The sequence below is a fragment of the Diceros bicornis genome, chromosome 5 (genome assembly GCF_020826845.1).
Source record: "Diceros bicornis minor isolate mBicDic1 chromosome 5, mDicBic1.mat.cur, whole genome shotgun sequence".
NCBI lineage: Eukaryota > Metazoa > Chordata > Mammalia > Perissodactyla > Rhinocerotidae > Diceros > Diceros bicornis.
Window position 1 is genome coordinate 33,945,123 of NC_080744.1, and position 14,312 is coordinate 33,959,434.

Below are 14,312 nucleotides of genomic sequence, written 5' to 3' on the forward strand. Positions count from 1 at the left end.
AAGGAAGATAAATTATATATGCAAATAATTATGTAAAACAAGGCATAATGTAATAACTACCCAAAAGAGTAACTAAATGCAATATAAATTCAAAAAAAGAAAGCTACACTTGAGGAAATCAGGAACAATGCCTTTTGCATCCCTATCCTTCTCTCCTTCAACACAAAATCCAAAGACCTATTAAGAACCAGCCAGAAGACGTACAGGGTCCAAGCCTGTTGCCCTTTCTCTGGTCCCTATCACTTCTTATCTGAAATTTTAAGATGCCATTTTGCACTCTATTACCTTTGAGATCTTAATGTCTTTCTTGAGAGATGCATGGCATCCTCATCTGCTCTCAGGTGCTACCTCCATGCTACTCTCTTCTTCACCCCTTGGAAGCCCCAGAAGGCCCCTCTGACCTCACAGCACATAGCATAGTATGTGTTACAGGCTCAGAGGACAACTGATTCCTGACTTGAGTGGTCAGGAATACACCCCAGGCTAGAAAGCTTTCTGAAATGGATGGTTAAAACACTAGTTCTTAAATTTTTGAAGAAAACAGACCCCTGTGAGACTATAATAAAAATTTGGACCTCTCCCCAGAAAAATTTACATACACAAAAAATTTGCACAAAATTTGTGTTCAAAAACACCTCTCCCCTCTAGATTAAGAAATCCTGTCTTAAAGAATCACATTATCCTGCACTGAAGTCCACTAAACTGATCCTTATTAGCTTTCTGTGATCAAGTCCAGGTTCTATGACCACTCAAAATCAGCAGAACTTGGGTGAGGGTTAAGGAAGTCACAAAAATGACTATGAGATCAACAAAAATTATTAAAGGAGCTAATTGCGAAAGGCTCAAAAGGGAAGACCAGAGGTTATGTATCAAATGATGGTGATTCTCCCTCCCCTCTTCATCTCTCTGCAAAATTACTACATAGAGAAGAATCTACAAGGGCACTGGTCTTAAAATAGAGCATGGGCCATTTCAGGGGCTCTAGAACCAATCCTATAGTAGGTAGCAAAGAATTCTGCACAATGTCTGATAAACAGTTTCCACCTCTTCTGATTTGTCAATGTATTTTTATAGAAATCTACAAGGATCAATATTAGCTGAATTTTGTCAAGCTTAGATAGGCTTAACTTTGCTCAGTAAGCTTAATTTAGCAACTGCTCATTGAGCACCCACTGTGTGCAAGCACACAGAGTGACCACATGACCCAGCACTGTAGATTCTATGAATACGTGTGGTGTAATTCTGCTGGCCTTGGGAGGCAACCGCTCTTCCACATAGGAGCACACATAACAGCCCCATTCTACCGCGTCTGAACATCCAAAGAGCCATTGTGTAAATCTCTTAATTCCTCATATACTATTTCAAAAGTCTAAACTCTCTAAACTCAGTTCATGTAACTTTCGATGGAAGTCCTTCCTTGAGGCTTTTTACAAATGAGTTAATAGAAAATACACTGCTTTGATTTTAAAGATAAGTGTAGAGTTAAATCTCAAAAGAACCTGCCAAATTATTTTTAATGGACAGAAGGCATCTATTAATAAGAACCTTTGTCATCTTTGAGTTCCCCTCTTTACTTTCTTTTGAAACAACCCATGCCTCAGTTTGGTCATGTAGGAAACTAGATAGAAAACATTAACTCCACATGTCTCTTGGAAGGCTGAATTATCTGACTGAAAAAGTCTAAAAAAGATGAGAGAGAGCCAAAAATTACAGGCAACAAATGTAGAAGGATAAATTCAATCTAATATATAATATAAATTTGTCCCCATTAAAACCTCTTTCACAGTTTGAAAGATTATTATTCTTTTTTCTTCTCTGCATTAACATACTAATAAAGTCAAGAGGAATTACACTCATCTCAATGCCAACTTGCAGCTTCTACTTAATATTAATATACTAATTGAACCTTGTATGCAGTGAAAAAAACTGTCTTTATTTAGCTTTACTGGATTATTTTGGAAGCTAGGAAATAAAGGAGAGAGAAGACCTAAGACTCACATGAAGATGGCAGACTAAGAAAAAGAAATAACTAATTTATAGAGCATCTTTCTTTCTAGAAACCTAAAGAGGCTCCCATATATTTTCACGCTTATTCTCCAAACAAATAAGACAACTAGGAATATATACCCACATTTTACAGATGGAATAACCGAATTCCAGAGGAGTATAGTTGAACACAATGCCTGTATCATCCAAGAGTTGCGTGGAGTTCTTTAAGAAATAAAAAAGAATGAAATACAATCCCTACCCCTCGAGGTACTTAAAATCTTTAAACAAAAACCCACAGGATAAAAACAAAAACTAGTAGCTCTGTATATGGAGATAGATTAAGTACTATAAAAGAGATATAATGTTATATGAAGGTTCCAAAGAGGAAGATATTACATTCAGTAGGGGCATATCAGGAAAGACATCAAGGAGATACTATGTAAAAGAAGGAATTGGAGAGGAAAGGTTATTTCTGACTAAAACATAGCATTATACAGGAAAGACATGGACTATATGGGGAAGAATGAGTTCTGACAATAGTCTAGCTTAGGTGGAACATAGGTTCCATGTAGGAGAATACTGGAAAATTATGAGAGATAAGCTGAAGTCATATTGCAGAGCACCTAACAAATCAATGGTAAGCAATGAAGATTTTTGATGAAGAGACAAATACGATTGGATCTACACTTTGGAAAGACTAACCTGGCAGGAGTTTGTAGGATAAATTATAGAGGCAGAGAGACTGGAGAAAGACCATAAGTAGAATATAAGGGGTCAATTAATTTACAGCCTTGACGCCAGGTTCAATCTGACATGATGCCCAAAAGCCTAGAGAACCTTTTAAGACTTTATATTTTGCAAACAAGTGGGACTACATCAAACTAAAAAGCTTCTGCACAGCAAAGGAAACCATCAACAAAATGAAAAGGCAACCTACCAAACAGGAGAAAATATTTGCAAATCATATATCTGATAAGGGGTTAATATCCAAAATATATAAAGAATTCATACAACTCAATAGCAAAAAAGCAAACAACCCAACTAAAAAATGGGCAAAGGACCCGAATAGACATTTTTCTAAAGAAGATACACAAATGCCCAACAGGTATGTGAAAAGGTCTTCAACATCACTAATCATCAGGGAAACGCAAATCAAAACCACAATGAGATATCACCTCACATCTGTTAAAATGGCTATCATCAAAAAGACAACAGATAAGTGTTGGTGAGGATGTGGAGAAAAGGGAACCCTTGTGCACTGTCGGTGGGAATGTAAATTGAAATAACTACTATGGAAAACAGTATGGAAGTTCTTCAAAAAAAACTAAAAATAAAACTACTACTATATGATCCAGCAATCCCACTTCTGGGTATGTATCCAAAGGAAATGAAAGCAAGAGCTCAAAGCGATATGTATACCCCCATGTTCATTGCAGCACTATTCACAACAGCCAAGATATGGAAGCAACCTAATCTATCAATGGATGAATGGACAAAGAAGATGTGATGTGTGTGTGTGTACATATATAAAATATATATATTTATTTATATAAAATATATATTTATATACATAATGGCATTCATAATGGAATATTATTCAGTTATGAGAAAGAAGGAAATCCTGCCATTTGCAACAACTTGAATGAACTCTGAGGGCATTATGCTAAGTGAAATAAGTGATACAGAGAAAGACAAATACTGTATGATATCACTTATATGTGGAATCTAAAAAAGCCAACCTCAGAGAAACAGAGAATAGAGTGGTCGTCACCAGGGACTGGGGTGGGAAAATGGGAAGATATTGCTCAAAAGGTACAAACTTTCAGTTATAACATTAACAAGTTCTGGGAATCTAATGTACAGCATGGTGATTATAGCTAATAACACTATATTATATACTTGGAAGTTGCTAAATGTTCTAACCACAAAAAGGAAATGGTAATTAAGTGATGGGATGGAGGTGTTAACCAATGCTTAGTCGATCATTTTGCAATATATAAATGTATCAAGTCAAAATGTGTTACACCTTAAACTTACACACTGTTATATGTCAATTATATCTTAATAAAACTGAAAAAAAGACATATTTTGCTTGCATACCAGTAAATAACTTTTCAATGTAATTACTATGATAATTTGAATCCCACCTGCATGCATTATTATTGTGTTAAACACACTAATATCATACATTTTGCTTTCTTCCATGAATCCCCATTAGGTGCTTTTATTTAGAGTCAAGAAATAAGGATAATATATTTTAGTTGATGTGTACTACATATATATAACTCTATAAAGAAAATGTTAAACGTTCAATTAAAAGGATCATCAAGAATAACATTTATTAAGAGTTAGTATTGATTAAATGAACCCAGATTGATATGAAGCATCTTCTACATCAACCTGTACCAGATTAAAGAGATGACAAAGAAAAGATGCTATAAAGTTTAGGATCATATTTGTAATGTATAGCTATCGTAATTCACTTTGATTATCAACATTGCCTAGTAACAGCTGAATAAATTAGCCACGGAACTGTCAGTATACAAGGTACCTTACATAGCCTCCCTGTCACTTTTTATTTAAATACCACCATCAAGCCCTATCAATCCACTTCTTCAATGTCTCCTTTGGTCACCTTTCCCACTGCTACTCCTCCAGTTCAGGTCCTCAGAACCTTTCAGCTAGCCTAGTATCTCAGTTTTCAACTGGAACTTCTCATCTCCAGAATTCCACTTCTCTAATCTACTTCTTGCATTATTAGTGGTTCAACCTAAGGACCTTGAAGTTCCCTTCAATCGTACAAATCAGTCCTTCCTTTTGCAAAATCCTTCAGGGTAGCAGCTTTCAAATTTGGTGACCGTAACAATTTGTTTAACAGTGAGAAATATATATAATGTAACAGCCTAGCATATACATAACATACGTTTATACACATACATATACACATGCATTTCACAAAATAATAATACCTTACTATGTACAATGCATTTTGGTATCTCCTATTTTATTGTAGTCTCTTTCCTTTAAAGAAAAAAAAATGGTTGTGATCCATTAAACTAAGTTTGGAATACACCGCCTTATGGGTTCTCCACTGTCTGAAGAACCCTTGACCTAAAATTTAAGACACTCTCTTTTTTGGCTTCAATCAACCATTCCATACTTATTTCCCACTACTCTTTGAACTCTGAGCTCTGGTGAAATTGAACAACTCACTATTTCCCTAATATATCTCATGATCTCCTGCTTCCATGACTTTGGCTATGCTCTGCCCTTAATTTGCAACATTCTCTTAGCCATTCTTGCATGCCTGCCTCTGTCAAAATGCAAACAACCTTCATGGATATCAAAGGTAACTTTCCCCACAAGGCCTCTCTCGATCCCCCAACACAGGGGACTTATTTCCCCTCTGAATCCCTGTAGCCCTGTAATAGCAGACTCTAATGGCACCTCTATCTTCAATTAGTTTCTTTGTGTTTTATCTCCTCAGGGTCTGTGAAGGCAGAGACAATGTCTTGTACATTTTTTTACAGTACATTATAAGCATCCAATTAATGTTTGTGGATGAAAGACATATGAAAAATCTCTAAATGGTAGTAGTATAGGTTAAAGTTAACAGGAAAAGTCAAGGTCAACTAATATATCCTTTTGATTCACTCAATTTTTCTCTCACATCAGCATATCAAAGAACAAGCCCCTACTGAATCATCTCTTACCAATAATAAAAAAAAACTCTAAATAGTTATTGATATCATCATTGCTTTCTATGGTTACTTTATGATTTAGGCACTACAAATTTGCTGAATGAAGACATTCCCAATTTAAAAGGTAAAGTCAGGGGGCTGGTCCCATGGCTAGTGGTTAAGTTCAGCGGCCTGGGGTTTGGTTCCCGGGTGCAGACCTACACCACTCATTGGTGGCCCGGGTTTGGTTCCCAGGTGCAGACATACATCACTCATCAGTGGCCATGCTGTGGCAGCGACCCACATACAAAATAGAGGAAGATTGGCACAGATGTTAGCTCAGGGCAAATCTTCCTCAAGCAAAAAAAAGAAAAAGAGGAAGACTAACAACAAATGTTAGCTCAAGGTGAATCTTCCTCAGAAAAAATAAATAGATAAAAGGGAAAGTTGATGTAAAAAGATCAGTTCAAGATCTATCATATTGTTGTGTGACCACAACAATAAAGTCCTCTGCTAGAAAAAATGTAAGGACAACTATAAATAAATAAAGTAATTCATATTTATAAATCTTGGTAATGTGTTCTCAGTCATTTAATAGAGAATATAACAAAGATAAGGTAAACTAAAGGTCTTAGAAATGAAGCAAAAGACCGTAAGACAGAAACATACATCTAATGCCTTAGACAACACAACTCTAGAAGTAGGCATTGATAAAAGGTTTCTTAAAAAATAAATAATAGTATAGTCAGGAAAAAAGAAAAAAAGTCCATAGGACAGACACCAGAGGTTGAAAAGCATAAAAGTAAGAAATTTGAAAGACAAGTCAAACATACCCAACACACTTCAAAATATATAGAGAAGATGATAAGATAGAAAGCTATAGTTAGTAAAAGAAAGGAATACAAGGACATAAAAGTAAGTCAATTGGTGAATTTATGGAGAGGCACTGAATCAGGCAAAAGATAAAAAGAAAGAGTATGTACGTGCATGTGCAATATACACACACGATCCCTGATACCAAGTGGAGAAAGCTGAAAGTTGAGGAGACAGAATGATAGTTTTGCTAGCACGAGGGAGTCATGTTTTCTAGGCCTTAGGGGGAATCTATGGATGAAAACTCTAGACCTGTGATAAGTTTCCAAACTATAATAACTGACAAGTATGATCCAACATTTTACTTACAAACAGATCTCCCATCATGTGGTTTCTCACGCCTGCCTGACTTTGTCATCTGAAAGGGCCAGAGATGGCACAGCCTCAGTAAAGCCACACCTGGGAGTCAAAATGACACTAGTCTGTGCTAACTCCAACTCTTCCTGTTTAGAGTCCAGATTCAACATTAGCAAAGCATTTCTTGTGCCAGGGGACCAGGTTTAATGTCCAAAATCTTGGGAACTGACAGGGCTAGAGGCAAGCTGTGCAATGCTGAAGAGCCAGGAGCAATCTGTATAGGGCTACGTGCCTGTTTAATTAGCACTATGTCTGGGTCCTCCCTGCAAATCTTAAGGCCATCTTATATGTTCCTCCCACTCCAAACCCTTTGGATTTGTCTCAGTCTAGGAATCTAGAGTTTTTTCTCCAAGATCCAAAGCGAAAAGAGTCGCACAAAGTAATTTTCCACCATAATAAGCAGGTTTTCTAACACGCAGATATCAAAAATAATTTGAAAAAGTGTCTGCTCAGCACTTTTTTTTTGTGAGGAAGATCAGCTCTGAGCTAACATCCACGCTAATCCTCCTCTTTTTGCTGAGGAAGACCGGCTCTGAGCTAACATCTATTGCCAATCATCCTTCTTTTTTTTCCCAAAGCCCCAGTAGATAGTTGTATGTCATAGTTGCACATCCTTCTAGTTGCTCTATGTGGGATGCGGCCTCAGCATGGCTGGAGAAGCGGTGTGTAGGTGCGTGCCCGGGATCCGAACACGGGCCACCAGTAGCGGAGCGCGCGCACTTAACTGCTAAGCCACGGGCCAGCTCTGCTCAGCACTTTTATAAAACATTCTGCAGCTGGAAATTATTCTTGGTACACTTAGTGGTTATACTACCAAATCTGTTAGGATACCTTATTTTGAAAAGCTTCACTATGATGCTCATTCCATTTAAGCTTCTAAGTGGATAAACAAAAATAAAATGAGTTTACCAATGGTTTTACATCATATTTTGTAACAGTGTTGTAGCACCCCTGCATTAGATAAATTATTATATAAAAATAATTTGTTAAATTTTGGACCAATTTGTTCAACAATCCTTTAAAAGCCATCGATATGCCAAGAACACTGCTGGACGCTAGAAATACAAAAATGAAGAGCACTGAGAATGTCTTTGAGGGTCTCACAGTCTAGCAAGAGGCAGCCACATAAACAATCCTAGTAATATCCTGAGAAGCACAGTAGAGGTAGAGCCAAGCTGCCAAGGAAGAGATAGGAAGAAGATAAATTAGAACCGATTTCATAGAAGGGTATGAAGTGAGAAGGGGTTCTTCAGGAGAACAAAGAGATAAGGGTACAGAAAAGCACAGGCAAAGACTCAGATATGAAAAGCAATCTCCCAGAAACCTAATTAGTTTATTATAACTTGAACCCAGAAGCTTGTGTGGGAATGGCAAGGTCAGATAGGTGGGATTGCAAGGCCTCTTCTTAGAGTCTTTGTATGAGGCTAATGTGTTTGGACTTTATCTTAGTGGGTTATTTAAGTATTTATGTAGATCAGCTGATAACAAAGTGGTAGAAGGGCTAGATGGAGCACAGGGCAATACTGCAGACAAGTTGGCTAGTTAGGGGACTCTTGCACGATACAGATGAAAAACCAGTAACAGTGGGAATGAAGTCAAAGGGTCAAGTTTTAGATGTCATAGAAGTGAAGCCATAGAGTAAGAGCCTATCTATTGGTGGTGATTGGGGTGGGAGGGAACTGAGAAAAAATGGAAGTCTAGTAGTGAGGCCTAGGTTAGACTTAGGTGGTAGGTGGGATAAATGATGATGTTTTTAACTAAGAGGGAAATACAGGAAATGGAGGAAGTTTATGCAGAAAGATAACGAATACGTTTTGAACTTGCTGAGTTTACCATGCCTATAGGATATTAAGGTGGAGAAATCATGAGCAACTGAATATACAGGTCCTAGAGTATAAGCTTACTGTTGTGGCCCCAATGTTCAACTATTTTTGAAAGAAGATAAGAAGGAAAGAAGAGAGAGGGAAGGAGGGAAGGATGGAGTGAGGGATAAAGGGAGGGAGAGAGAGAGAGGGAGGGAGGGAGGGAGGGAGATATTGAAAGAATTATCGAGGATGGTTCCCAAGTCTGTAAGCAGTTAGAACCTATTTATTTTCAGTAAACTTGTTGCTCTTTGCCCCGCTGCCACAGTTCACCCTTCTACCAGCAACAGCCTGCTTTATACTTGGACCTGTACCCTTTCCACAGTGGGTTCTGTTCTTCCCACAGAACCACAGTAAATATGGTTCCAGTAATCACAACTCCATCTCTCAATCCAGGAATGGCACATGATCTAGGCCTGCCCAACCAAATGAAATTAGCTTCTCCCAACAATGACCGGTTCATGGATGATACAAGTCAGGGCACTGAGTGACAATGACACATAACTGAATTTTCCTTTGAGCTATTTAAGAAGACTAGAGCTTTTCCTACTAGATTTAAACCAGGAAGAATGTAACTGGGAGCCATCTTCTAACTACAGGGGTCTAGACTGAGAATAAAATCAACAAAAGGTAGAGGCAAGAGATAAAAACAAGGGGAAAAAAGGACTTTGATTATATAATCTGTGTCCTGTATCTAGTCTACTTGAAGCCAAACTTATCTTTAGGTTATTGTCAGTAAATTCTCTTTTTACTTAAACCAGCTTGAATATGACTTTTTGTTCCTTGTAATCAAAAGAATTTTAACCAATACAAAAAGTAAAGTGGCAATTGATGTTTTCTAAAAATATTAAATTAAAATCTAGTTTTAAAAAGTCAGTTATTTACAAGTCTTTCTATCAATAGTAAATATTCTATTTAAAATAGAAAAAAGACAATTATTCACTTCTCATTGTATTCAAATTACTATACAAGTGTCCATTAAGGAAATAAAGGTTATCAGCATCAAGATAACATGCCTAATGAGAAAAAGAATATGAGAGAAGAAAAGTATCAAAGATTACAAGAGGAAGACTGAAATTCAATATTCAACTTAGGGAAGAACATTAAATGAATTCCATTAGAATGAAATTAACACAGATTTCTGGATCAAGAGATTCCATTAAAATGAAAACAAAAGTATAACCTCCAAAAAACAGAGAGAATATAGGGAGACACCAATGGAAAAAAATTTTCAATTAATTTCTTGAGTCAGAAAGCAGCAGCAGAAGAAGGAACGATGATTGATAAATCAAAGAGGAAGCTACGGCCTACTGTTTGCATGGAAGAGAAGAAAGTCAAGAAAGGAACCAAACTAGGCCACAATACCCTGAACTCCAGGTGTAACAAGTGAGAGATGTGAGGCTAGAAAAATTCTAAAGTCAAAAGCATTCAGAGTCAGCTTTCCTCTTGCTATATTCATAGATATGAACAAGCAATCAAGACATCTGAGAAAAGTCTACAACATGAAAGAGAAGAAAACATGAGAAAAAGACCCCAAAGAAAACATTAATATTTCAGGAAATGAAAGATAATGTTTAAAATCTCTTATTTGTATTTTAAGAGGGATATAGGGATGTTACATCTATGGAAGGAGAAACAGGTTGTTACAAAAATGAACAATCAATAAACAAGTAAGTTCTTGGCTATTGAAAATATGATTGCTAAAATAAAAAACAAATTTCAACAAGAAAGTAGGTCATTTAAAAAGGAAATCTCACAGAATGTACAACAAAAAGATGCAGAGATGGAAAATGTGAGAAAAGACATGAGACATGCAGATTCAATCTAGGAGGTTTAACATCTGATCAGTAAGAGTATCAGAAAAAGGGGATAGAGCAAATTATCAAAGAAATAATGGAAGAGGATTGCCCAGAGCCATCCTCACACCGCAAATCTATTGGCTCTGCCATTTTTTGTGTGTCAGATCTGACACTAGGTTTTCTTCCTTTCAAAAAAGAAAAAGGCCAGGGGCCAGCCCCACAGCCTAGTAGTCAAGTTCGGCACACTCCACTTTGGCAGCCTGGATGTGGTTCCTGGGTGCAGACCTACACCACTCATTGGCAGCCATGTTGTGGCGGCAACCCACATACAAAATAAAGGAAGACTGGCACAGATGTTAGCTCAGGGTGAATCTTCCTCAAGCAAAAAGAGGAAGATTGGCAACAGATGTTAGCTCAGGGTGAATCTTTCTCAGCAAAAAAAAAAAAAAAAAAAAAAAGGCCATAGCAGTTCTAAATCTCACATCCATACATCCCTCTGTACAGGAGAAAGAGTTTACCTTCTGCCAACCATCCATCATCCTACACTTCATTGGTACAACACAGGTTAACGAAAACATCCCTGATCCAATCACTACGACCAGGGGAATGCCATGTTGTGACTGGCTTTCACCTGGATTAATGCCATTCCTGAACCATCATTAGTGGAAAGAGGACAGGGATGAGTAGCTACTCAATAAGAAGTTGCAGAAAGAATGCAGGGAAAGATGCCTTCAATATCCAATACATTGTTGTGACATTTCAGTACACCAAGCATAAAGACACAATCATAAAAGTTAACAGAGAGGAAAAACAAATCAGCTAAAAAGGAACAAAAATCACATCAGCATCAAACTTCTCATTAGCAAAATGCTAGAGGACCAGGGAGCAATGTCTTCAATGATTTGAGGAAAAATTACTTTTAATCTAAAATTTTTAATTCAACCAATGTATCAATCAAATGTGAGGGAAGAATAGGAACATTTTCAGAATGTAAGGATTTGAAATTACCTTCTCAAATGAAGTTTCTTAAAGATGAACTCCATTGAAATGAGGGAATGAACCAAGAAAGAGGAAGATATCAGATCCAGTAAGAAGTAGCTCCAAACCAGTGGAGAAAGAAAGAATATGTTGATCCTTAAATTTATTCTTTATAGAGATATGGTGTTTATATGTATCCTTCAGTAACTATTACATTGCTTATGTGACTTAAAAAGAAAACACAGGCAGAATTTGAAAATTACTATATTTTGAGGAAATAATAGAGGTTATCTATATGTCAAATTAATCCAGAAGAGAACCAAAGTGACATTTTAATATTAAAGAAATTCTAAAGAAGAAAAGAAAAACTAGCCATATGAATACTAGGTATTTTGCAAACAGTTTGAGACTACATAAATCTATATATTTATGTCATAATCACCTAGTAATCTATGAGATATAAAGGTTTATTACATTTCTATTAGTTTTCATGACTTCTACAAAATAGGAAACTTTTAACTCTGTAAATTCTTCCAAGTCTTTCCTACTTTTTTTCCAGCAATTAGCCAATTAAACTCTCTGCAAAAAGGAACATCTCCTACTCAACAATTAACAATTAGCTCTAATATTTGGGGCAAGAAACAGAGCTACAAAAACAAAAGACTGACTTGTGAAAGTCACAAAACTGCAACCTGTTATAAATAAATGTTTAAAATGAAAATGAATCTAAATGCTTTCAATGCTCCATTAATATTCAAAGGATTAAAAAACGCAGCTCCATCTTTTTCTTAGAACAAGTAAAGACTAACTTGAAGAATTATAGCTCTTCTAGATTCGTTTTTTTCCATAATTACTCAATTATTCATTAGAATATGTAAGGCCTCTACTGGAATCTTTACACTAGTGTTTCATAAATGGATTTAACTATAAAAGCCTGGTTATACAATCTCTTCCATAAAAGCAATATATTTCCTATATTTATGTCCTTAAAATATCCTATAGCAAAATTAATATTTCTACACAGGAAAAGAAGTAACTATTTAGACCCAGACAATTGGATAACATCTCTTTCAACTACAGTTATAATTATCATGTACGAACTTCCAAAGCAGAAGTTGTCAAGATTTAACATTAGCATTAATTTATGTCATAGCTGACGGTTACTATAAAGATAATGGTAAAGCATCCATTTCTCCAAAGACAGCATGGATCGAAAGGGAAATTTCTTCTTAATTACTACTAATCTGCCCATTTTTAATTAAATTGATTAGTAATTTATTATCTTTCCCTTTCTTGGAAGGCTATTATTATCACATAGCTTCTCCAAAGTTATCAGTTATCAGTGATTTTTAAGCAATACAATTACTTCTAGTGTGAGTCCCACCATTTTGTAATATTGGTTTACGCTAAAAACTTAATACCCAGTTTCTCTGCACACTGAAAATTTTGAAAATGCAGAATTTGCACTCAGTATTTCACAACTCAAAGTGAACATGGTCAAGATCTTACTTGCTCATATGGAGAGATGACCATTAAAAGTGGAACTCTTTTATGCCTTCCCCCTTGTTTGATAATCAAAATAGTTGTTATTAGTATGTATCTTCCTACAGAGAAGAAACCAGCTTCCTGTGATTTCCTTTGAAAAGTATCTACTTCTTATGCTACCCAAACTAAACAGTAAATTATGGAACTATTTCACATGTTTCCCCTATCAGTTTCTTTTTTAAAGGGTAAATAAAAATGAAAATGTTCTGACGTACAAAATAAGAAATATTTTAATCAAGCAAACTTTAAAAGAATTTAATTGCTTCATATATTTTTTAAATCAAAACCCTTAATTGATATTAAGCTTTGATCAGCATCAAATTTAAAGTATAGCATTGAAGTACAGCTATTTGGGACTAGCAAATTTTCATGACACAGGTTCATGACATAACTTCTGAAAAGCTGAACTTCTCTGAAGAATGAGAAAATGAAATGCAATGTCCCTTGGTAGAAGAAGGGACAGAAATCTTCCTTCCTTTCCTTGGTGAAAAAATGTTAAGACATCCAAGAAATACTGGCTTAAATTCTCTATTTCATTATACACGCCTTATATGACTGACTATAACTGACTGGATAAAATTCACATTTAAGAAGAATACTGAACTGTATTCAAATAGTTGGCTACCACTGAGAATGAAAAGATAATTGCTTAATATAAAATAATCTCCATTAACTAACATTTATTGAGTATAGTACCTACTAGATATATGAGCCCCACACTTTCTCCCCTAAATTTTCTGTCTAGAGAAATTAACATTGAATGCACAATGGCTGCCAAACTCTTATATGCAGGGACTTAAGTATTTAATTTATACCTCTTCTACTGAATTTAAGCAAGGCTCAGTTTCTCACTTTTTTCAGGTCTATTTAAATTTGACCATATCAGAAAGGTCTTCCTTGACCACCCCCTGCCATCACTCATTGTCACCTTGACTCTGCTTCAGTTTCTTCATAGTATTCATCACCACCAATCATATTATGTATGTTTGTTTGCTTATTGTCTGTCTCCCCCACTGGAAAGTTAGCTGCAACAGAACAGGACTTTGATCTGCTCACTGTCCTATCCCTGGTGCCTAGAACTATATAACAAGCACATAGTAGGCATTCAAAAAGTATTTGCTAAGAAAATGATTGAAAGGTCATCAGCTCCAAAATCCTAAGGAAAATAAAACTTAGTTAAATATTATTTCACAATCCTGGGTGCCAAATTATACCAAAAGTTTTACTTT

General features: G+C 35.9%; 1 protein-coding gene across 2 annotated transcripts in view; it reads right to left on the reverse strand.

Annotated features, from left to right (window-relative positions):
• The window catches only part of DPH6 (diphthamine biosynthesis 6), a 164,354-nt gene that overhangs the window by 141,674 nt on the left and 8,368 nt on the right, over positions 1–14,312 (reverse strand). The window lies entirely within an intron of this gene.